This window comes from Symsagittifera roscoffensis, chromosome 9, assembly GCF_963678635.1.
Source record: "Symsagittifera roscoffensis chromosome 9, txSymRosc1.1, whole genome shotgun sequence".
NCBI classification, from domain to species: Eukaryota; Metazoa; Xenacoelomorpha; order Acoela; family Convolutidae; genus Symsagittifera; species Symsagittifera roscoffensis.
Window position 1 is genome coordinate 53,766,526 of NC_087070.1, and position 22,028 is coordinate 53,788,553.

The 22,028-nt window shown below is 46.7% G+C and overlaps 1 protein-coding gene across 2 annotated transcripts in view; it reads left to right on the top strand.

Annotated features, from left to right (window-relative positions):
* Nucleotides 1–4,492: 4,492 nt before the first annotated feature.
* Nucleotides 4,493–22,028, top strand: part of LOC134854458 (sperm flagellar protein 1-like) — a 52,214-nt gene continuing 34,678 nt past the window's right edge. For both annotated transcript variants that reach the window (XM_063870712.1, XM_063870713.1), the window contains exon 1: nucleotides 4,493–4,502. The gene's annotated coding sequence lies outside the window, so the exon portion shown is untranslated. The remainder of the gene's footprint in view (nucleotides 4,503–22,028) is intronic.

Genomic DNA, 22,028 nt, shown 5'->3' on the forward strand with positions numbered 1-22,028 from the left:
GGGACAGGGTCTTGGGACGGGGTCTTGGGACAAGGTCTTGGGACAAGGTCTTGGGACAAGGTCTTGGGACAAGGTCTTGGGACAAGGTCTTGGGACGGGGTCTTGGGACAAGGGTCTTGGGACAAGGGTCTTGGGACAGGGTCTTGGGACAGGGTCTTGGGACAAGGTCTTGGGACAAGGGTCTTGGGACAGGGTCTTGGGACAGGGTCTTGGGACAGGGTCTTGGGACAGTAGTCTTGGGACAGTAGTCTTGGGACACTAGTCTTGGGACACTAGTCTTGAGACAGTAGTCTTGGGACAGTAGTCTTGGGACAGTAGTCTTGGGACACTAGTCTTGGGACAGTAGTCTTGGGACAGTAGTCTTGGGACACTAGTCTTGGGACAGTAGTCTTGGGACACTAGTCTTGGGACAGTAGTCTTGGACAAGAGTCTTGGGACACTGCCGGAAAGTACTGGGACGGTACCGAACAGTCTTGGGACAGGAGAAAGAAGCCTGGGACGGTACAAAGAAGAGTAGGGACGGCAATTGGAAGTCTTGGGACAGTGTAAAAATTGAAGTAAAATTACAAGAAGTGTTTTAAGACAGAATTAAGATAGAACAAGACTAATTGGAACCAGGTACGGTTGAGACCACAAATAAGGAAAGTTTCTCGAAAAGTTAATAAAGAGAACTGAAACAAGGTTTTCACCACGTTGTATATTTTTTTTTTCTTCTTTTTCTTCCTTCCCGAAAGATTTTATTCTTAGAATAGGGTTGTGTATATAGTAAAATTGTAAATAAAAGCAATTGTAAATAGAAATAATGAGGCAGAGCAGGGTACCGGTAGCTGAAAAAAGACCTACTGAAGCAAAGTATAATTCGTCGCTACGCAAAACAACATCAATGGGCCCAAAGATAACAAAGAAGAACTTTTCAGTTAACATGGTCAGCACAAGGAGTACAGCGGAGAACAGAGCAAGAGAGGGCATGGAAGGGGAACGAGTAGAACCCACCATCGAGATTGATCTAGAGACACCTGATCAAAGTGTTGATGAAACAAGGAAAATAGCGACGGAGTCAACTCCAATGCCCAATGCAGAAGAACCAAACTCGAAACCCGTAGAATTCTCACCAATAGACAACGTGGAAGATGCAATAGGCAACACCGAAGAAACGGTGAAAGAAGACTCTCAAGTAAAAAAGACATCTTTTACAGAAAGGTTGGCGATGATGGTCGGAATAAAAACGAAAGAGAACGTGACTGAAGAACCAAAAGCTGAAAGAGCACGAACATTTGGAACAGTGAGCACGAAGACGACAGAAGCCAATCCGAGAGAGGAACAAACTAGAGCAGAAGCGACGGCCGAAGAAAAACCGACGGCTGACCATGAAGAGGCTACTCTTGAGCTAGGTGACTTGATGGCGAAACTGAATCAGATCGACAAAAAGCTGAAGCACAGCGAAGAGGACAGAGAAGTGATAAGAAAAGAATTAAGATACAACAAAAACGAGTATCTGGATAGTTATTTTAACCTGGCCAAGGCAACAGAAGAGAGACTCAAGGAGATGTCAGATAATGTAGAAACCACCAATGAAGAACGAGATAAGAACATCAAAAAAGATTTGCAACAGTTAAAAAACCGATATGATGATGTCAACAGCCAATTAGGTAGCCTGGAAAAGAGAATGGACACAATGAGCAAAAATCAGGCCGAGAGTTCGTGTGCAATACAGGCGAAATTGGATGCAATCTTGAGTAATTCTACCTCACAAGAAAGACCGGCAGCGGATCGCGCGCAAGGCACCAGAGTTGACTTTGTGGAACCACAAAGGAACAAACGGCAATCGACACCGTTGCCCCTAACCCGGAATACGGTGAGCATAGCACCAACAGCTGCTAAAACAATCATGAAGAATGGAATGTCAAGTACAACGACTGGTCCGGGGGACTCAACAGCTAACAGCAACGCAGGTCCGGATGCTATGACATGGGCAAACACTTGGGAGATGATGAACAGGACTCTAGAGGCCTTCGCCACGAGGAACACTAACTCGAGCGATAGGAGAGATGGGAAATCAAGAAAAACATTCAAGAAGCCAAAAGAATTCAAAGACGACTCTGATGGATGCATTGACAAGTGGGTGGAAGTGATGAGATTACATCTAGAGTAAGACAACTTGAACGATGAAAGACAAGCATGCACAGCCATACTCAGCAATTTAGAAGGCACAGCATTAAAATGCGTGGTTGCGAAGAAAGAAGAAGAACGCGATACCGCGGACAAGATCTTCGAGATATTGCTGAATCGATTCGGGTCAGGCATGAAAGGTCACCAAGCGATGATGCGATTTGAAAAGAGAAGGCAGAGGGACGACGAGTCAATAGATCGGTTCCTAGATGATCTCGAGAGCTTGAGAAGAAGGAGTGACCCAGAAGAGTCGACAAACAGAAGAAACTTTAGCATTGCCTCGAAGTTCATTGATGGGGTAAAAAGTGACGACTTAAGGACAATGTTAGCAACATACTAAACATTGTCGAAAGACAGCGCACCAACCCCAGAAGAAATGAGACAGAAATCAAGGGAATACATGCTGATGAAACCCAAGAAATACTCGTATTCAGAAAACAGGAACACGCAAGGGGGAAGTCAACCGCAGAGGTCGTCATGGTACAAACCTAGAGATGACATGGACAAGCGCAGATCATGCGCGAACTGCGGGTCGGCGGATCACCACGTGGCTGACTGCACAACATACAAACAAGGCATGAAGAGTCTAGGATATGCACCAGATGAGGAGGACATGAGCCAAATGGAGGAACACGAGTACTATAGCGGCTTAATCATCAAGATAAGCGCAAGATGCTTCTTCTGTAACCAGGAGGGGCACTTCCGAATGGATTGTCCCTTGTTCTGGGAAGCGGTCAAGGACCAGAGTCACCCTAAACATAAGCTGGCATTAGCGGCGGTGCAGAATCAGCGGAACAGGCAAAACGAATTTGAATCGAGGAACTTAGGAGCACCAAGCACGGAATTGCCGACGAAGACAGTGAAAGCTGTATCACATGTTAATGATGCCATAGAATCCGCGGCAGGGAACTCTCTAGAGATAAATTATGAGAAAGCGGCGACGGAAGCAATTGCCAAAGTGAAACAGGACCTGGCTGCGAAAGAAGTAGAGCAACGACTAAAGCTGGAGATAGAAAGACAGAATTTTAACGAAGCATTAACTGGATCGAACCAAGCACCAGAAGCTGTACCGGGCTCAACAAAGACCGGGAATTGTAACAATGTAAAAATGATTACGGGAAATCCATTCGGCATATCGAGAATCGGGGCTAGAATAATGTCGATAATCACAGTGGGCGGCCACGAGGTAACCAGAAACTTGAATGAACCGAGTGACCAGACAGTAATGCATATTGATGTGTACGCAGATTGCTTGAGTCGTATAAGCCCACAAACGACTTCTAGAGCGCTGAGAGCACTACTCACGAGAGGGGGCAGCAAGTCGGTACGTGTTGATAACAGGTATACTGAAGCTTATGGTCCACACGAGGTGATGCTAAATATAGATGGGATTAACATCTATACCAAGACGATGATAACATGTGACGAAGACCTAATTGGGCAAATCTACGTAGGGAAAGAAGAGTTGAAAGTGAGATCAATTGGACACTGCGCCATGCTTGAAGAAGATGCAATGCACATCGGAACAGAGGCAGATGTGACAGGGCACGTGCTAGATATAAGTGGCAAAAAGACTCAGTTGCGTGGGTTGCTTGACCCGGGAGCAGTCTTGAGCGTTATACCAATCGAAACTTGGGAGAAGATGGGCTTTGACAAAGGTGACTTGATAGACTCGAGAATACGGCTGTCAGCTGCAAACAAAGGGGCCCTACGGGTGCTGGGCAGGACGCCGATAATAGCCCTCAATTTGGGGGAACGTAACCTGTGGATGAGCTTCATCGTGGTAGAAAACCTAGATGAATCTGACCAATTCATTTTGGGCAGAGACTTCATCAGGAATTTCGACGTAACGATTGATCTAAATAACGCAATGTTCAGGATACGGAACCCGGATAGGAGGTACGCAGTCAAACCGGTAAATTTAATAATGGCAAATGAAAACAAAGCACCGGTATTCTTGAGTAGGAGGGTGAGGCTAAAAGCTAATGAAGCGGCAATCGTAAGTTTGAGGATGAAAAATTACAATGAACTAAGTGACAACAAGCAAGTGTGCATAGTTCCGAATCCTAATAGTCAAAGTGCTGCTGTTTTAGGAAGATCATTTTCGATAGCGAAGAGCGGCCTCTGCGTCAGTGTCTTGTTGAATACCCTTGATATACCGATCACGATACAGAGAGGGAGGAAACTGGGATATGCTTTACCGGTTAAAACTCGATATGAAACAATTGAGAACTCAAAACAAAATGAAGTTGTTGATTGTCCCAATCACAGGGACAAAATTTGTATCTTGAGACGATTGCAGAAAATAAAAGATTCTTCAGGTCTTATTAAATCACTTAAGTCAGAAACGGATGATGGTCTTTCGAGCTGTTCAAACTTTCCGGAGCGACCTACACTAGATGAAATGCAAACTGATAAACCGGTCCTGCCGGAGATTGAACACTTGAGGGGCAAACTGAAAGATGAACAGCTCGAAGCCATCAAGGACGTACTAGAGCGGAACGAGGAAGTTTTTTCGAGGCATAAGGCGGATATCGGGTGTTGTAATTTCGTTGAGCATGAAATAGAGCTTGAGGAAAACGCGGTACCACACAGGGAGGGGGCGAGGCGCATGACCCCACACAAATCGGACGCGTGTAGAAAAGAGATCGAGACGTTACTAGAGTATGACATGATAGAACCATCCAAGTCACCGTGGGCGTGTGGAGTAGTGATGGCCAAAAAGAAAGGCGACCAGTTGAGGTTTTGTTGTGACTTTCGATACCTGAACTCCGTCACGGTGAAGGATGCCTATCCCATACCTAGGATTGATGAGAGCCTCTCGAAGTTAGGTGATGCAAAATTTTTTACGACTCTTGATTTAGGCTCGGCCTTTTGGTAAGTACCACTAAGGAAGCAGGACAGGGACAAGACAGGGTTTGCCTGCGAGTTGGGTCTGTTTCAATGGAAACGGATGCCGTTTGGACTTTGCAATGCCACAGCCACGTTTCAGCGGTTGATGGCACACGCGCTGATAGGCGTAACGAAGAAGTATGGCAACCTGGTAATGTGCTACGTGGATGACGTGGTAATAGCGACGCCAACACTGGAAGACCACATTGAGAGACTAGACGAAGTGTTTGCATGCATGAAGAGGTCGGGGCTAAAGTGTAAACCATCAAAGTGCGAGATACTCAAGGACTCAATAAAATACTTGGGCAGGATGGTAGACAAGCACGGCATCAGACCTGATACGGACGCCGTGGAAGCCGTCCTGACCTGGAAATCACCGAAGACAGAGCACCAGTTGATGAGCTTCCTGGGTTTCGCTAACTATTATAGAGAGTTCATCAAAGGCTATGCAGACAAGGTATACCCGATGCAACAATTAATGAGACACAAGGGCAAGAAGTTCACGTGGAACAACGCAGCAGAAGAGTCATTCCAGAGGATAAAGAAAGAGCTGTGTGAGGCACCAGTACTGGGTATGCCGACTGAGAAAGGGATGTACGTGCTGGACACGGATGCGTCGGTAGTCGCGATTTCTGGGATTCTTCACCAAGAACAAGAATGGAATGGGAAGACAGTCTTGAGACCAATAGCGTACGGGAGCAAAGTCCTAAGCGACACAGAGATGAAGTACGGGGCACCGAAAGCAGAGATGTTTGCAGTGGTCACCTTTGTCGAGAAATACAGGGTATACCTAGGCAGTGAGCCCTTCAAGCTGCGAGTCGACAATCGAGCACTAAGTTGGCTGAAAACGTACTCAATGGACCAAAGTTACATTGGGAGGTGGATAGTTTGCTTGGACGGATACAACATGATAATTGAGCATAGAACGCGAGATAAACATCAGAATGCCGACAGCTTGAGTAAGAAGACGGAGTTCTATGAGAGACAAGAGCAAAGAGAAGCAGACAGACCTGAAATCAAAGATGGCTTCTCATTCATGGACAAGGAAACGTACGACAGTCTTCCACTCACGAGGTGGCTGGACAAGTCAGGCAAACCGATAGAAGATCATCCTGAATTGCCTAAAGAGCCTCCAAAGAAGACCATCTTGAGGAAGAGCAAGAGGATTCCGATTGAGATTATACTCAAGTCGAAGATCGTGAAGGAGACGCTCAAGGCAAAAGGCTATGATCTTAACCAGGTGGAAGCAGGAACTGCACAGATAGATGATGACTTAATGAGGTTGCTCGAGAAACTATCAGATGATAAGCCAGTGATCCAGGAGAAGGGTACAGAGAAACCGGAATTCACTATACTTCGGAGAAAAGAGACAGTGAACGATACGGACTCATCAAGAGGAAGCGTCACTGACAGCAAAGATGTCGTGCGGTCACTAGTTGACAAAATCCCCGAAGACATTCTGGAGCAGACCAGGGTTAGGAAAAAGAAAGTGACGTTCAAGGAGGATACTGAACACCTGGGACTAGGTCAAGAGTCCGGGGAGTGTTCCAGGTTCACGGAAGAAGGAACCGGAGAAGGAAAATTGTCCGGGGAGCGTGAAGGATGGGATGAAGACTCGGATGAGAGCAGCGAAAACCAGGACAGTCTGTGCATGATACTGGCGGAAGAGAAGACAAGGCACCACGACAGGGAGTTACAGACGGATCCATCATCAGGAACGTACAATCTGGAGATACAGGAGATACGAGGTGGCGAGGAACTTGAGAGAATTGCGGTTTCAAGGAAGCCATACAGAGAACTATCATGCAACTCAAACGTCAGAACAAATCTGGTGCCAGAAGATGATATGAAAATCGTGAAAAGGATGATATGCGTGAAGCTGAGTGATGACATCCACAAACCTGGTGAGATGAATGGACAGATCATGGCGCTAAAGGAGCATGTCAGGGCAAGATATAGGCTGTCAGACCTAATAAGAGCCCAAAAGAATGACAAAATGACAAGTAACCTCTCCAAATGGATCCAGTCGGGGGTCAAGGAGAAGGGGGAACTCGAGGAAGACAGCTACAAGATCTTGAGCCAGTTCTACAAAGAGAAAAAAGACTTACTCTACCACACAGCTGATGGGGTGGTAGCATGCAAGAGGAAAGATGAGGAGAAGATATTACACAAACACAACCTCATCATACTGCCACAGTTGTATCAAACGGAGGTGCTTTTCAGATCGCACGACCAGATGGGCCACCAGGGGATAGACAAAGTACAACAAAGGATACTTCACAGGTTTGATTGGCCAGGAATGAGAAAAGCTTGCGAGAGATGGGTGAATGCCTGCCTGGCATGTCTCCAGGTAAAAGACCCAAGGAAGATGAAATTTCCCCTCAAGTCCGTTGAGAGCTCAGAGTTCAATGAAGTGGTGCAGATAGACCATCAAAAAATCAGCATGACGGAGTCGGGATATAACCAGATACTGGTTATAATAGATCACTTCACAAAGTTGGCGGAAGCGGTCCCGTGCCAAACAGCCTCGGCCGAGGAGACATGTGATCATCTGATAACGCATTGGATATCGCGGTATGGTTGTCCAATGACTTTCCAGTCGGACAACGGCAAAGCTTTTGTAGGGGACTTGACAAAAGAATTGATGAAGAGATCGCACATTGCTCAAGCACACTCGACAACCTATCATCCACAGACCAATGGGTTGGTAGAGAGACAAAACAGGACACTGGTCAACATGTTAAGGGTGTACTGCTCAAGATACATGACGGACTGGGACAAATACCTGCCACAGGTAGTAGGAGCCTACAACAGTACACAGCACTCAACTACGGGCATCAGTCCTTTCATGATGTTGACGGGCAGGGAGAGAGCAATGCCCCTGATATTCTTTTACCCGGAATACGAAGGGAAAAGGACGTCGCCTCAGGCATACGTGAAAGAAGCGATCAAAAGACAACAGGAATTGAACGAGCTATGCAGGAGGAACACGGCGCAAGCGCAAATGAGGCAACGCAGGAAATACGACGAATAAATATTACGAGCAAAGCCATATGAAGTGGGCCAATACGTGTGGGTCTTCCAAAATGTCATACCGCCCAAGGGAACAAAGAAACTACTCAAGAAGTGGAGGGGACCATTCATGATAACGGAGGTTCATCAACAAGGACGGTTCTATCGCTTGAGTACTGGGCGAGCGGCACATTATGAAAATCTGAAGCCTCACGTCCCGTCTCCAGAGGATTGGTGCATACCGAAGGACATGGAGGGTCTTGAGTACCTGGTGGTAGAGCCAGCGTGTGAAGTGAATGAGAAAGGCACTAGAGAGAAAAATGATGGTAATGAGAACTTGAGTTTGGACGACAATGAAAAGATAGGAGTGGAGTCTGATGCAGGATCATTTGTAGAAGAAGACTGGAACGACCCGGAGCAAGACGAGGTGCCGAAATGGATGGAACCGGATCGAACAACACCACCGGAAACCAGGACTGGCAATCGTAAACGCACAGGCATGAGGTACAACAGGTACGGGGATGACTTCTTGATCGATAAGATACAGCCAGACAAATTGGGCGAGGAATTACTGAAGGCAGGCGAACTGGAAGCTGGAGAGGAATGAGAGGTCATTGACGATGGTGGTCATTATCCGCAGGATGATTACTCGACGCCAGAAGTAGAAACGGATCTCGAACAGAGTGAGATAGAGAGGAGGGAGAACACGAACTTGAGGATTCTAGAGTGGATGCGTGATGTCAAAGACGAGAGCCGCGAAGGACAAAGCATTCAGCAAGTCGATGTATCAGCAGCAAATTACATGAAGACAGAGGACCCTCTTTTCGGATGGACGGCAACAGACAGGCCACTGGACATTCCTCAGGACAATTCAGACCCGACAACATCGACGGGGACGTCGATAAATATTTTTGTCCGGGGAGTGGGGGTAGGACTTACCCACACCGAAAATTTGATGATAAAGAAGCTCAAGGAAGTGAGAGAAACGAGCGAATTGGAACTGGAGGAAGAAGAGCCAGAGCCTACTATAGGTCGGAATTTCAAAACGAAATTCGAAATACCCAATGAATACTCGGAGAACATCATGATAACAGATAGCGACTTCATCCTGTCAAACAGGACCAGCGCGATCTGCATCACGGCGGACATGAGTTTCAAATCAAGATTGGAAGCTGACTTCAAAAGAGAGTACCAGAATGTAGAGTTTCTGTTCAGACAGAGACCAGGACTGGGAGGGATGGCAGCGCTTCCACCGTCAGTGGCACAAGTCCCGGGCAAATATCTGTGCTTCCTAGTAACGAGGGTCAATGACAGGAACACAATCGATCCCGAACACGTGATATTGGCACTAACAAGATTACGAGACTTCATGATTGAAAGAGGGATAACAGAAGTCTCAATGCCGGTGTATGACCCGAACAGGGGCAAACTGAGCCCGAGGGAATTGTACGCTATCCTACATGTGGTCTTTGCAGAAACTGAGATAATGGTGTATCTTCATAAGAAGTACTACTTGAGCATCGCCTGAGTCGGGTACATGGGGGTATCGAGTCGGGTGTGAGGGAGGAATCTTGAATTAGGTACTGGGGTGCGGCGCAGGTAAAGGGATCTTAAGATATGATTGGCATGACAATTAAATTTTAAAACGAGTTAACGGTGCTAAAACATAAAATGAATCTGCATGCTTTTAAGGGAATTCCAATTGAATTGTTTTAAGTGATATGAAAATGATAAGATTTTAACCATACTGGTAAAAGGGGGGTCTCTAGGTTAGGAACATGACATGTCAAGTTTCAATATGCTTTCTGTTTTCAGATCAAGTTTGAAAAACAAAGTTGAAAATCCAACTATACTCTAGCGAGAAACAGAGAGAGAAACCTTGATTGAACTCGCGATAATCGGCACTTACAGCAAGTATTTGCAAGGGAACAATTCGAGAGAATTCTTGAGTTGGGTAATACTTGAGTCGGTAAGGTAATTCTTGAGCTGGTAAGGTAATTCTTGAGCTGGTTAACACATACCTGTATACATCCCGAAGTCACGAAGAATGGCAGACCGATTATGGAAATCCGTGCCCGCGGCCCTGAAGAAGCCCACTCTTGATGAGCTGTACAGACGCCTGAGGGACTTGGACTACACCCAAATAGACGAGAGAATGGCGGTGATGCTGAATGCCATCCTCCAGTTGGAGGACCAGGGTGAGTGCAGGGAGTCTGCAACGGAGGCTGTCTTGATGATCGGCTACACCACCGAGGGAATATCGAACCAAGAGCAGACCAGATGGTTGTCTTGGAATGTGGATGGAGGAGTAAGGGGTTTTGACTTGGCAAGGAATCCTGGCCTGAATAACAATACCGAATATGGCGCAGGGGAATTCCCACTACCGACTAGGCCAACAGTAAGATCCACAAGCCAGAGCTCGAGTAGGGTGCCATCGATGTCACGAACGCAACAGACGACCGAGGCATATCCGGATCTAGGTGTTCTAAAGAAAGAGCTCGAGAAGACGCAGAAGGAAAGGAATAAGGCGAACCTCGATCGGGATCAGGCAAAACTGGATCGGGAGAAGGTTCAGCTGGAAAGGGACCAGGCGGTCAACGAGCGAGACCAGGCTCTGAGGTTGCTTGAGATGCAAAAAGCTGAACATCAACAGGAGTTAAGGGTGCGGGAGAACGCCGCAAATCGTGATCAACTGAGGTCGGAATTGGACATAATAGAACAACGACAACGCGAGCTTGATGCACAGAAGGGAGCCAGGCCGAAGGAGCGAGTGGTCACCAGCTCGAGGCCAGAGTCACGTATGGAGGTGGATGAAGCCCCCAGAGCAAGAGCACGGTTCAACCTTGACCGCGAGGCCCGAGAACACATGAGTGAAGGGTTGGAAGTTTGGATACCGAATGACGCAACGTCTTCCTTGCGTAGCCTAGAGACGCAACCCATACGCCCACTGATGGATGTGGAGCTGCCGGGATATACCCCAACCTCGACCTCGAGTGACAGTCAGGTGAGCGGCGGCTCATCGCGTCTGAGAGAACTGGGCGAGAGATTGCGACAAAAGAGTCGTGAGAGTTCGGCAAGACCGGAGCTTCCCCCGACGTGGAGGGAACAGCCGGTTAGGAGTGTCGTGATCTTGAGTTATAAGAAGAATACAGAGGGGAGGTACCACAGGCACAATCGGCTGGACTGGAGTACGGAGCAGAAAGCTAGGAGAGACTGCTTTCATGATGCGGCCTGGGTGCAGTACTTGGCGCCACCCCGGGTACCAGAAGGTGCGGTTCATCTAATCGTAGGGGACAGCCTGGTGCGGGTGTTGACCCGGATCCGATCGCACTGGCAGACGGGAATCTTGAGTTTCGCTGGAGCTGCCACGCCACAGATGTTGGCAACGCTTGACATGCTGGGGATGACCAAAGTATACACGGTGACCCTGATGGTCGGGACCAACGATGTATCAAGGGGTGAAGCGAGGAAAATAACAAGGCTGCACGATAAGGTGAGCTGCCTTCTTGAGGAACTGAGGATTCAGATGGACCCCATCCTGTTGACGATATGTACTGTCCCCTACAACATGATGTTTGATCAGCACGCCTTGGAGATGAACGAGAAGGTGCGGAACCTAAACAAGGTGATAAGAGACATCCACCGGAAGAGTGTGCTCCCTTTCAGACTGTTGGACGTGGCAGAGCGCATGGAGAAAGAGGGATTCCCTGAAGACACCTCCAATGATGGAATCCATTTTGATAGACCAAGGGGAGCAGAGTGGCTAAACGACGTCTTCCAAGAACACATAAATGCGCTGGAGGCGGATCTGCTAGAGACAGCCCAATTCACATTAGGACCACCTCCGAACCCACCATTCCTTGCCTCAAGGGCCTTGTCTGGTCGCTTGGGACCGAGAGTTGACACTAGAGACAGTTCAAGGAGCAGCCAGACCAGATTGCAGAGTGCCACGCCAATGGAGTCTGAGGAGGTGACGTCATCAACACCTCCAAGCTCGGCGATATCCTCAGTGGTAGTGGCAGAGAGCAAACGGGAAAATAAGTCTATGGAGACCGCTCGCTTGAGATATCCTGAGAAGGTGAAAGAACTGGATCTAGAGAGTTTGGAATGCAGGCAAGAATTGGCGGAAACCCTGGGGATCGAACGAGTGTCACACGAGGATTTGAATAGGCATCATTGCGTGGACTGGTTGAAAGCTCATGAGGCGCACTTCTCGAGAGCGAAGTTGATGGAGACCACAGACCTGACTGGAATTCCCACAAAAGCGATCATGGGACCCATTAACTACAGACCTCTCAAGCTGCTGGGGAGTCCTGGACTTATAGCAGAACCTCCCAAGCACCGAACTAGCATCGCCAGGATCAGGTTGGCAACCCCGGCACAGTTGAAGGTGGTAGACAAGCTACTCAATCCGGGAGGAACGGGATTGCCAGATGCCGCTTACGAAGGCTCGAAATTGGCGGAAGATCCCAGGTACGGGACGCCCTGTGGGAGTACCCAGCTGGCCAAAACCCTGGCAGTTTATGATAGAGCAGATCCAGCTGCTGCGAGAGTAGTCATTGTGGCGGGATCAGACTTCGAAGGAACGTCTCCCAAGTTGTTCTGGCCGGAGACTTTGATATACTCTTTGCCAGGAGCTGAATTAAATCAGATGTTAACTCTGGTGGTGGCAATAAAGTCGGAGATGCCCTGTGAACCTGAGCTGCTGTTGTTTGCAGGGATGAATAATCACCTGCACGCGATGGGACTTCTTGAGCAACTAAAGGGCGATGAAATTCCGACATCGAGGAAGATATGGGAAGCCATTCAAGCGTTGTTTGCGGCGATGAATGAAGTGCAAGAGAATGTTGTCTCGAGATTCGGGTCCAGGACGAAGGTGGTGTTTACCACATCCCCTGGATACGCGAATATGCCACCCGCCCTACAGTTGGTGTACGCGGTCTTGATCCTGATAGCAGAAGGGAATGAATGGCGGATTCTAATGGCAGCCCCCAATCGGGAGTTGGAGCCATCGAACCTGAGGCTTCGCAAGTCAGAATTGGCGGCGGCATGGGCGGACATATCTCATGCACTGAGGGGCTTTTATGGACTAGCCGACATCCTGATCGTATTAGACGAGGTGCTCTTGCTAGAGATATCGAACTTTGCCAGGCAACTCAAGTTCAGCCCAGTCATCGGGGAAGATCACCCGGCGATGAGCAAATTAACGGCCAGCTTGTGGTTTCGGAGTATGGATGTGAAGATCACAAACTCCACCAGCAGGTCTAGAGGTCCCAGTAACGAGAGAAGAAATGTGGCCGAGACGGAAAAGCAATTAGAATCGATGAAATATCGTTTGACTCAAGAGAATGGCTGGTGGCCATTTTTGACACCAAGGCTAGAGAACGCCACGAATAAGACAAGGGAGGAAGCACCACTCCTCGTGAAACAAGTCTGGAGTTTTCTAGAGAAGCAACTGGAGCTGGCCGAAGTAAGAGACATGACGGTGGCTAGATTTGTCTCGGCCGCCAATGAAGTGACGATTGGAGGGTTCTGGAGAGAGCACGCCAAAGGCGAATTGAAGACTAGGAGGGATTACGAGATTCTCAAGTTCTTGAGTCCTTGCTGGGAGAAGGAATTCTTGGCAGGAATATTCGGTACCACGGCGACTATCTTTGGAGCATTCGTGCAGGAGATACTGGGCATGCCCATCAGCCTGCTCTTGGCCCTGTATTTGGTCTACCCCAGATACTTGTTCAACATGGGCCCAGCATACATGTTTAGTCGGGGAGTGGAGACACTTCGAGTTGATGGGTACCTGGCACTAGTACTCTTGACCCATGGGGAATTGGTGTCGTTTCATCAATTAATGGAATATGGAGAGCCTCTGTCTATGGGGAGAGTCCACACGAGCATTGAAACCAGCTCCTACAAGTGTGCCGCAGGGTTGAAGACGTTGCTAGTACAATACCTCATGATGCAAAATCGGCACATGACGGGTGAAGATGAGAATCCAACTTCGAGAGAAGAATGGAAGAAGACGAACAGAGGGATGCCTCTGCTGACGGACCTATGCCTGGCAATGAGGTCGGACCCAATGGGGATAATCCGGGGCCTAGAGGAGGTGGTGACCTGCATTTATGGTCCAGCAGTGACGTACGCGTTCCCAGACCCCCTGGTGACAACGTATCGTCACTCTGTAACGCACTTGAGTCTTATCAGTATACTGGATGGGACGGCGTTAAATTGGTGTCAGCAGGAGGTGCTCAGAGGGCGAATGAGCAACACGGTACTCTTTGGAAAGGTGAAAGATGCCGAGCTAATAGTGTACAACTTCAGGGGGCAAATGCAATGTAGAATGGGAGGCAAGCGAGAGGGTCCCATCGAAATGTATCCCAAATTCTGGAACTTGAACCCATTGACGGCGCACGGACGAGAAATCTTGAGAATTCCTGCCTGGAAGGAGTGCTTCGCACTGTCGAAGAGGGAGCTGGAGACCATAATGGAGAAAGAAATCCTCCCAGCCACCATGCCTGAGTTCCCAATAGTCAGGAGGATGACCTTAGGAATGAACAGTCCCTTGGTAGTTCCCTCCATAATGGCGAGGATGACGACGGAGGAAATGCAGAAGGATTTCACTGATGGCTGGGACCCCCTGTTCATCGGCTACACGGCGGCGGTCTACTTCCATACCAGCGAGACGAAGGTAAATTCGTGGACGACGCAAGCGAAAAAGAGTAGAGGTTCACAGCCCCCCGGATATGAGGTGCGGAAGGTCTTGAGAACTCTAGAGAAGGAGGGACTTGAGAACATGCTACCCATATGGGATGATGGCAGGATGATCGTGATGGAGGGGCACGTCGCATTGGTGGACGACATGAAATTTGCTACGAGAAAATATAAGGCACCCTACGGCTTGGAACAGGTGGAAATGAGACAGGAGGGAACAGAACTAGATGCAGCAGGTCAACTGCATGTAGCACTGACGGAATACAAAAAGCTGGATCCTACGACGCCATCACCACTGTCCGTGGACACGCCTGGAGACAAGAGGAGTGGACCCGTCGAGGACCGATTTAAGAAAATTCTCGAGAGAAGGAGACATGAGTCAGAAGAAGAGAGTATGGATGAAACTCTCAGTGAAGCCGGTGAAGACATGGAAGTGGGGAATACGCCTGAACCAGGGCCATCAGGGGAGGAGCTCATCACTCAAGAGCTGTTGAAAGACTTGAGCGAGGAGAATTGGGTAGATACTGCCACACCACCCCTGATTCCGTCCCCCCGGAAGGATCTGGAATTGCCATTGGCAAGTGAGACCTTCAATATGGGGATGATACTCTTGAGCTCGGAGGAAAGGGAAAAGAACACTTTCGAAGGGAACAGGGACATATTTCTGGGATCACTGAAGGACGATGCTTGGCAGGAGTTCTTGGAAGAATTCAATCAAGAAGTGGGCAGCGAGACGACGCTGGACAAATTCAAGGAGGAACTGTGGGACACAGTCGTAAGATTTGGAGAACCGCTTCTGATAGGAACGGGCCTGGATGAGAAGGCGAGAAAAGAGCTACTGAGCAAGCTGGTAGAGCTGAGGAATTCACGATCGAAGACTAGAGAAGAAAAATGTGAGGACAGCTCTACTCGGAGACAAAAAACTGTAGATAAAATGGTTGATGATATAAAAAGGGATAAGGTTGGGACTAGTAATATGATTAAAAGTACTAATATCCTTAAGGCTCGAGCAGGGGGGAGGCAAGAGTTGGAAGGAGTGGATGGAGAGGTCGAATCAGTGATGGTAGCCACAACACCCTCAAGTAGAGATGTGAAGACTCGCAAGAGGAAGAGAGAAGTGGAAGGATTGGGTAGTCCTTCAGTGGATGCTGTTTCGGAAGGAAACTTGAGAGAGACGGCGCCCATGGTTTTGGCTCGATGCAAGACGGCGGCATACAAGAGCAGCTCGGAGCTCAGAAGACCACTTGAAGTAGAGAGGGAAATAGAGGTTTCCACCAGTTCGACATCGGAGGAAGACTTCAAGCCTCAGAAGATAAACGTGAAGAGAGGTTCAACGAACGGACAGACATGGGAAGTAGATGTCGGCAAAGAATGGATCTCGAAGGCACACCAGGCCACAGGCAAGCGAGTGACAAGTGATCCATTGGAAAGGAACAAGACGAGGAACACCTCCCGGACGTGGTGGGTGGCCCTTGAAACATTGAAAGAAATGGAGGACTGCTGGAAGAAGTTGGACAGTGGAGTAGCTCGCAAGCGACGCAATTGGGCCACCCAGCAAAAGGCCGAGGTTAATAGAATAGAAATGGCAAATCATCTGAAGAGGTCCTGGCAGAGTTTGTTGAAGGATCATTTTGAAGAAGCAATGAGGACACCCTCATCAGCACCACCATTAATGGCGAATCCCTTCGTTAGAACTGCAGGACAATTAATGTTCACCTGGAGTCTGGTGGGGATAGAGTTGGAAACACTGACCTCGTATGACAGGCTGAAGTTGGGAAGCAAGAAGCTAGATGTGTATCAGGCACTGATGCAACACGTAGCCAGGGACAACTCAGGCTTGAGCCTGGCCAGAAGAAAGGATGCCACGTGTTTCTTGAGATGGATAATGTCGATGATGTCTGATAGCACCATCCTGGCATGCCAACAGAGAGCAAGCGTAAGCAAAACCATGGAAAAAAGAGTCTCAACGGTCATCTTGAACGTGTATCAGAGCACAGGAATAGAAAAGGAAGAGGGTTCCAGACTATCCCTAGAGAACCATAGGAAGCTAGACGAGGTACGGAGGTTTTATAATAAGAAGTTCGAAGAAGAACATGATGTTCACCGTAACCTGGCCTCGTCAGAGCAGTACTCGAGAATCAGCGAGAAGGGGGAATACCAATATGTGTCTGGAGTGATGGGAATGGCCTACAACCCCTTCTTAGACTCGGAAGCTGGAGGCGCCCACAGGAACCATGAGGTAGCGGAGCTACTGAAGTTTTGGACAGAAAGAATAATGGAAATAGAAATGGTAGAGAAAGAAGGGCCGAGCCTGGGCCTGATTCTTGAGAAAACATCAGAGGTGGTAAGCATACCGCGTTCGAACAAGAGAGTTGAAGTGAACATGGGCGATGGAAATGGCTTGTTAATCACGAACTTGGGAGTGGTATGGAAGCTATTAAGACCCTCCTGGTGTCCACATCCCCACGCGAGTCTGATCGAGGAAACCACCGAGCGAGTGAGGTTAGCACCAACGGAAGATGAAGATCTGGCAAAGTTGAGTGTGCTGCATAAGCTAATTTCACCTCAGATGCAAGAGCCAAGCGAAAAGACTAGTAATCCCGGGTCAGCAAAGAAATTGGAGCCGGGTAGCTGTCTGGATTCGACGTGTGGAAACGGAGAGCACACCTGCGATGGACGGTCATGCGTTAGAATACTGTCATTTCAAAAAGAAGACCTGGTCACTTGGTTCGAAGACATAACAGAAAGGGAGAAAAGTGAAGTGCAAATAGTAGCGGAGAATGTGTAGTCTGCAGTCACTGGAAAGACTAGAATCTGAACATCATTTAGTGACGGCGTTGAGCGTAGAATCATGGCCCGGGGTGTTGCAGGTGACTCAAAAACACATCCGGAGCTGGAAGGTTGGTCTCGAGGCGGAAATGGGATTTCCCATGAGCGAAGCTTATGGCTTGCCATTGAACGCGAAATCGCTGATAGGGTCAATGATGGCCAACTTGTGCGGAAGTCACTACCCACTGCACATGGTGATGGTGGAAGCATCCAGCCAGAGAGTACTGGTGGACAAGGCCTTCTCAGTGCCCAAGTGCGTGAGGTTGGCTCGGATATCGCATCACTCGCACAAGTTGTTGAGAAAAATCAGAGGGACAGTACCAAAAGAATTGAGAGATGACTTGAGTGAAATCTGGGGAGAAGAACTTGTGAAGTTGGAGAGAGAGAACACAAGCGATCACGAGAGACAAAACGTGATCGGAAAACCTGTGGGAAGTGCTCCAAACCTGGAAGATAACGACACGATGCATGAGAAAATGATGGAGCTTGAGCCTCTCTTGGAAGCCTCGGGGGAGCGTAACCTCAGGAGCATTGAAATCGCCCATGGAGAATGCCCATGCCACTGTTTAGCGCAAACGGTGTGACATCCAGATCACAAGAACCTTTGCCTGGTGTGGGATATGGAAGAAATCCGGTCGATCGGACTACCGGATCACCGACAGAAGGTGACGATCTTGGTAGTGAGTACGATGTTGGCTCTGAGATGGATAGAAGAGAATATAACGAAGTATCGGGAAGCGGGGACGCCAACGGCTGAGTCAATATACGCGATAGACTACAGTAGGAGACTCGAGTTGTTTGAGACTGCGTGCAAGGTATTCGCCATACCAACGGAAGTCAGACATGTCTGGAGCCGTTTGAGGTACTTCCCATGGTTTCGGGCGACGCTGACGTCCTGGTTGTACATGACAACGAAAGATCACATGAGAAAACATCGAAAGGAGTATCGACAGTTCCAGGCCGAGATTGGGCCGGAAGCTTTCAAGAGACCCCTGTTAACCCATCGTAATGCAATCACGACAGGATGGAAGAGAGTGGGTAAAATGTCTAGAGACAATACCAAGGCGAGGGAATCGATACTAGAGGAGGACCTGGCGAAGAACGTGAGCTTGAGCCTGCACAACTCCTTTTGTTTGAACCGGGAATCTAGGGTGAAGGCACTACCCAACCAAGCAAAGAGGTTGCAAGAGCAAAGAGAATGGATGCGATCCTACGAGCAGCTGAAGGCTTGGGAGGAGATTGTGATTAGCTCCGATGATGAAGAGGAACTGTTGAGACAGTTTGCCGTATCTAGTACTTCAGGGTGCAGTACCTCCAAGGCGAAGAGTGCGAGATGAGCAGGTGGCTCGAATGGATCTTGAGTCTTGAGAGGGAAAGGGGGGCTTGAGCGTGGATCCGGGTGAAACTTGGATTCACGAAAAAGAAGTTTTAACAAAGCAAATATTGTTATTAATATACTATATTTATTATATAAATCAAAATGCTGCATGACAATTTCCTGATTGAATAGGACAAAAGAAATTTTAAATGATTGGCTTGGAAAGCAAGAATTCAAGGGTGCAGGTGTGTGCAGATTTTGATTGCTGTTTAGCGATAGTGTGAAAATTTTACATGGCTGTGAATTTTGTGGTGTAGATAAGCTTAAGTCTGCTGCAAACTTCTGTAAATGACCACTGGCACTGTATCTTGAGTAACACTCGGTTTTCTGGGACTCACTGGCAGAAGACAGCACGCGATGAGGACATCGATCTCGAGTCCGGGGAGTATGTGCCAGTCGGTCATATTCGGAAGTTTGACCTTGAGAGAAGCAAAAAACACTTGATTTTGGAGTGAAATTTAGTTTTTCAAAATTTCGAATGGAACCTGTCATGCACGATTTTCTCGCGATAACTGAAAATCAGAAAAAAGAAGTCAGAACGATCGAGTGACAATCGCGGGAAAGTTGCTAGAAAAATCAGTGGGAAATTGCTATTCGCAATTTCAGTAGCAATAATAATCGAGAGTAGAGCTGTCCCATCTGAAACAGAGACGAGCGCATTCCCACGAACTGGATTGTTGTGACTGGAGTACTATTTTTAACTGGACCAGAGTGAACCTTAGGTGGAAAGGTGGACAGCTAGAGTGTCCCAATGGTTCACGAGAACTCACAGTCTAGAGTAAAAAACTTGTTTTGTTATTGAAACTGACTAACATTAAACTCATCTTAGTTACTTTATTGATTCTTGAGTTGCTTACCGACTTATTTACTTCCTGGTTCTTGAGAGTGCTACAATGTGAGTACTAATTTAAATTTCTAGAGTGTGTTTTATAATTGTTATGTTGAGGTAAGGCGAGTTTTAGGTTGATGCATCTGAAATGGATCAAAGTTCCACTGTCTAATGAAAATAAACTTAACGGATTGTTCTAACCCGGTTTTTAACGGCGTTCATGTATTTTGGGTATCTAGAGACCTAAGTATGAGGACGTTTCTAATTCTAGAGTGGGGGGATATTTTAGTAGTAGCCTTTAAGCTGTAACGGGTCGTAGTCTCATGTCACAAACGAACCGAACTGGCTCCGACCGTTCTTGAGGTAGAAAAACACAAGAGATGGTGTCCCTGACCCTTGAGCCAGTGGTTATAGGGCCTATTTTTCTTAAGCCTCATGTGTGACTGCAGTAGACGAATGTTACATTTAAAATTAATTACGCTGGATTATGAATCCCATTAATGAATTCGATGATTTTGTTTCATTTTTTTCTAAAATGAAAAGTGCAGTTGTGCTCTGTAGACTATTTAAGAGTTTCGTTTACGAATATCTGAAACCCAGTAGATTTTGAGGATTGACCATTTTAGTTAGAAAAAACTTCAAGCAAAAACTTTTTTATCGTTCAAATTTTGAAATCAAAAGCTTTGTTGGTTTCCCCTGTATTTTTACAGTTGCATTCACATCGGTGTTTTTTCATAGAGTTTATGTATAAGGAGAATGCGTTAAAATTGTAAATTCAAACAAACGTTTTTGCACATTTTTGTGCATATTTAGGTTTTAAAAATTCTAAACTATCTGTACAAAATGATCAAAGATCATAAAAAGTGTCATACTCATCATTACTTCAAAATTTTTATGTATAAGCAGCTTTCATGTTAACTAATCTGTTTGAAGAAACGGAGGTGCGTTACGCGCTAGTTTTTTTTAAAACCTGAGTCGCTTAAATTTGTGCTCGTTTTTTTTCGGCGAGAAGTTGAATAGCTTGCAATTTTCCGCTTCCGTATAGCATCTGGTCTTTGCTAGTAGACGAAATGAAATTTTACTCAGTCGGTGAGAAGAATGCATCATGAATCAGTGCTCCGCTGTTTAAATTGCGTTGTCTGCTAATTATTTTTTGCGGTCCTGGTCCCATCCCATAGACAGCCCACTCTTTTTGTTTATCATACCTTATTGTTCGGACCACTGAAGAATGCAGTTTGAAAAAGCCAAAGCAAAAAAGACAAAAATATTTGGTTCAATTTTTTTTCGATAATTTTTTTGGCGATAAATGTTGCCAAAAATGCGTAGGTTACACTTGCCATCGCGAATATACTAATTTTCAAGGCTTTCGTTCAGATCAGCTCATAGCCGAACGAACAAAAAACATCACAATTTGCAAAAAAAATTTTGTTTTGTCTCTAGTCCGAACTTCCTGTGCTACTTGTTTAGCAACCTGTTATCCTTGTTTACTTTTTTTTTTACAATAATCAAGCCTTTTTCAGCAATTTTGTCAAGTGTCAATGAACGCAGTGAAGACACTCATAAAGATTGTGTCGATGATTTTTTTTCAGGTAATTACAATTTCATCACAATTTGCAAAAAAAAATTTTGTTTTGTCTCTAGTCCGAACTTCCTATGCTACTTGTTTAGCAACCTGTTATCCTTGTTTACTTTTTTTTTTACAATAATCAAGCCTTTTTCAGCAATTTTGTCAAGTGTCAATGAACGCAGTGAAGACACTCATAAAGATTGTGTCGATGATTTTTTTTCAGGTAATTACAATTTCATCACAATTTGCCAAAAAAAAAACAATTTTTTGTTTTGTCTCTAGTCCGAACTTCCTGTGCTACTTGTTTAGCAACCTGTTATCCTTGTTTACTTTTTTTTTACAATAATCAAGCCTTTTTCAGCAATTTTGTCAAGTGTCAATGAACGCAGTGAAGACACTCATAAAGATTGTGTCGATGATTTTTTTTCAGGTAATTATTGTATACGCTCAAGTTGAATTTTTCGGGATTTCAATTTTGAAGTCCAATTCAAAGTCATTATGTAAAAAGCGGAGAATTTTCGCTCTCCAATTACGAAAGCGGAAATGGCACAAGAAAACTTAAACGACTTCTAGTTTTGAAAGTAGATTTTCTTTATTCAGATTTTCCTGCGGAAAAAAGTAGCCACTCAGATTGGTTTAATTTT